The 4,228-nt window shown below is 37.9% G+C and overlaps 1 long non-coding RNA gene across 1 annotated transcript; it reads left to right on the forward strand.

Annotated features, from left to right (window-relative positions):
* Positions 1–594: 594 nt before the first annotated feature.
* On the forward strand, positions 595–2,588 carry LOC149065095 (uncharacterized). The gene is made up of 5 exons (XR_016195655.1): positions 595–673; positions 801–885; positions 1,308–1,390; positions 1,653–1,707; positions 2,562–2,588. It is a non-coding gene; the product is annotated as an uncharacterized LOC149065095 (long non-coding RNA).
* The last annotated feature ends 1,640 nt before the right edge of the window (positions 2,589–4,228 follow it).

Genomic DNA, 4,228 nt, shown 5'->3' on the forward strand with positions numbered 1-4,228 from the left:
CTATTCCCCCTTGTCATTCATTTGCTCCATCGCCATTCCTAATCTCTGTAGCTGATTTATTTACTCAATCGCCATAACTACGCTCACTTGCTCACTGATTTGTCATTGAATGCCTATGCTTGTTGTTATGCTATCATTGTTGCCTATGCTCACTAACTTGCTGATTCAGTGTTGGTAACTTGCTCACTGATTTGCTCATTCAAATGAGACATCAAAGCAAAGAGCAGGTGAGCACATTGAGGAAAAGATTGCAGGAGTAGTGAATGAGCAAGTGAGCATAGGAATGAGTGAATGAGAAAATTGGTGAGTAAGTGAGCATAATGGTGCCAATTAAGTAAGTAAGTGCGAATGGGAGTGAGTAATTGAGCAAATCAGTTTGCAGGGAGTGCTCACTGACTCACTCATGATCTAGCTATAGTCGTTGAATTGCATGTTGGTAAATTGCGTGGAGGTGAGAGACTGGAACCTGAACTGATGGGTGTAAATATAGCCCATACTATTACGGATCGGATGCACCGGCGTCGGAAGAAATACACACACACACAGTTCCGTTTAAATAATATCATTCATCTGTAGTATAATGGTTCGTGCACTCGCAAGGGCAGGCTAAGAGACGGTGGTTCGATTCCCTGCAGAGGTAAATGAAGAAATTTACCTCGAAAATTCATCTCCGGTAGGTATACAATTATTGACTAATACCTTGTATGAGAAAAGACGTCGTTTCTCTGAGTAAAATATGTTTGCTCGTTGTCTATTCTCGTCAAGTGTTATGTTGATGGTAAATCCGTTAATTTTCTTAGATTCAAGAAGCTCCGCAGGTACCTTCGCTGGGTTTATCAATTAGGGAACCACGCATCTCGAGATACGAACACGTTCAGGAACTACGTAAGAGCATGATTTCTTATGTATCACTTTTAATAGAGTGATATTGAGGGGGGTCATTCAAGTATTACGTTATCATCGAGGGCGAGGGGTTTTTCGGATTTGCTGACTTTTGATAATGGGGGGGAGGGGGGTTTTGAGGTTGCTTACGTCATCAACCACCACTTTTTGAAGATATGAAATATTCTAAGCTGCTAACGAAATTTTTCTGACGGGGGGGAGGGTCAGTGGTTTGCTGACTTTTGCTGACAAGCGGGGGGGGGGAAGAGGGGGTCAAAAATGGCTGAAAATCTGCTTACGTAATACTTGAATGGCCCCTAATCAAATTTTTGTGTTAAGTGATATTCCAGTTTTGGTTTTCGTTCACTCACATGTGAACGCGTCTTTATGAAACAGTGCATGAATTCATTTCGTTGCTATTGCAGGACCATTTTGCCATTGTTCCCTCGCAGAACCACAACAAATCGTCGGTGGAAAAGTCGCTCCTCAAGGGATGTTCCCTTTTGCTGTGAGTTTGTGCTGTATTCTAAGTTTCTTTAACAATAATCCAGGAATCAAAATATCTGTCAATTATTATTCATCCAATTGATATTTTGGGTCATGTATGACGTGAAAAATCGAAAAGGTGACGTATTTCATTGTCGATATCAGTGTAAGCTATAAATTGTCGAGATATAACTTCCATATAATTTGACGAGAATTATTTTGAATTTTGTAACTGCGATAGAATTTATCAGAGTGAATAACTACTTAAATTTCATTATCACAAGGTCTACGTTCAATCGGATACAGTCGAAGGAACAGCATCGAAAAATTACGCTGGAGGTAATGATTGTACTGGGACATTACTCACGGACAGACACGTGTTGACGGCTGCTCACTGTGTATTTTCGTAAGTATATAAATTAAATACAAGCGTGATTCAATATCAGACATGTGAGCTGAAAGTTCTGAACCTCCACCCTTGATCAAATCGAATAAATCAGCATTTCTGAAATTATGGACCATCTCGAGGTCCGTGACGACCGCAGACAGTAGTCAATACTAGACTATCTCACTACAGTAGACTATGACAGTAGTCATACTCTTTGACTCTCTTGTCGCAGGTATTACAATAGCTAATAACAATGATCTTCAATCTATGTCCCGCGGGTTAAATGTGGCTCTCGGAGTTTTTTGAAGTGGCCCGCCGACCATTTTGTGAAAATAGCTACTTTACAAAGAAAAACGAATAAATTAAAACTAAAAAATACTTTAAATAGCACTGGCCAATGAAATCTGTACTGCTGTATATAGAACTGTGAGATACTTACCAGGTTCAGTACTAACGGTGTGCGCATCAAAAGGGTCGTCGTAATGAATTCGTGAGACCCGAGGCCACACTTAGGACTATGATTTCCTAATATTTCAATAGGCAAAATTCAGCATCCTGAATTCTGGCATGATTAGAGAAAACTGAAATGCTGAAAAACATCCTGATGAATGAAATAATTTTACAATAATTAAGTAAAATAATTTCATAATTGATGATGAAAAATGTACGAAAAGAAGTTACAGAACGGCTGTAGGATACGGATAATTGCAGAACTACTGAGATGAATGATTGCAGTATTTGTGAAAAAAAAAAACAATTTCATACTCTTGATGAAAATTTAATATTGATTCGAAAATAATTTCAGAAACCTCCGAACAAATTCCAGAATTAAGAGAAGAAATGATTAATAAAACATGTAGAAATAGTGAAAGAAGCTGTTCCAAAATAAATAAAAGTCAAAATTTGGTGAAAGAAATAATTTGAGTGAATAAAAGTGTTCAATAACTTGGAGAAATCGGTTTAATAAACGGTAAAGCCCCGGTATGAGTTGGTGGCCCGCGGTCAGCGTTGAAAGTTTTAATTTGGCCCGCACTGTCTGAAAGGTAGCATATTCCTGGCTTGTCGGTTCCTAATAAAAAAAATGGACTTTCATATACGAAGGTTCACCGTATCCCATCGAGAAAAATGCTGGAAATTATGATCCCAAATACCAATTGCAGCGGGAAAAGGCCTTTTTTTTTGGAAAAAAAAATTATGCCAAAAGTGCTAAAGCGCAGAGGAAAAAAGAGCTAAAAAACGCATTTTAAGGAATAAAAAAGTTCATCATCACGAGGCGGTCATGTTTCATTGGAAGAAATTGTGAATATAGATAGGGGAAATCTTTAAAAAAACATTGCCAACTGTCACCAAATTGGTGATTACGTCATAACTTGGAAAAGTCACCAATCATTGCTAAAATTGCAAAAATTACGAAGTGATGGGGGAAATGAAGGACTACATTAAATTGCCGTTAATCGAAATGTAGTTCAGGGGGAAAATGTTGAACAATGCCAATATGTGCGATGAGTATGTACTCTTTTAAATTATAACCATAATTATATCATAAAAAATTTATAAGTTATGAAAATCATCTACATTCACTATTTTAGTAAAGACTACAAATTCCAACGCGGTTCGTTGAAGAACTGGGGAATAATATAAAGAAAGCCAAAAGCGGCCCAATATAAGTGAAAATGTCACTTACAGTCACTATACTCATGTTGTAAATCATTGATCCGTCGAATTTTTTAGACTAATTGGTGTCGCTTTGGCACAGAAATTTCGAGAAACGCTGGAAGAAATAGTGAAACCTCTGTGCGGCGGCTAGTGATTTATGACCGAAAAGTGTGATGCGTCCAAAAACGCGCATGCGCCTACAAAAAAGAATGTGTGATCGGAGGAAGAAAAAGAAAGTGTTTACGCGTCCAGTTAACACGTGAGTTACGATGATGAGAAAAACTATCTCATCTTAATTTAATTTCCAATTCTAATAATTGAGTGCAATCGTGGATAATAGTAATTTATAATTTAGTATAATTCTGTGAGTTGACACATAAAAGAAAATATGTTTTTCAACCACCATTTCTGTTATCTTTAAAACGCTTGAGTTAGGTAACCAAATGTGACCGCCACGTTTTAACGAGCCTTAAGGCTGAAACACAATACACTGACGTGACGTGACTCGGCGTAATTTCAGAGATGTTGTAAATTCTGATTCGTACAAATTTTGTGACGTGGGAATTTCACGTCATATGAATTCAACGTCACAGAATTTTCGCGAATTAGCGTTCACAACTTTTCTGACGTGACGTGATAATAGCGTCACGTCAGTGTAGTGTGTTTCAGCTTTTAAGGTACTGCCTACAGACTAATCTGTCGTGACGTGGGACTACGTCTCATTAGAGTAGTGTGTGTGTGTGTGTGTGTGTGTGTGTGTGTGTGTAGCCACCTTTACTCTACATTTTACATCTACTATACGTAATGCTGAGCTTA

This window comes from Pholcus phalangioides, unplaced genomic scaffold, assembly GCF_987345545.1.
Source record: "Pholcus phalangioides strain wild (caught in Gottingen) unplaced genomic scaffold, Ppha-v1.0 ptg000041l_1, whole genome shotgun sequence".
In the NCBI taxonomy this organism is placed as follows: Eukaryota; Metazoa; Arthropoda; class Arachnida; order Araneae; family Pholcidae; genus Pholcus; species Pholcus phalangioides.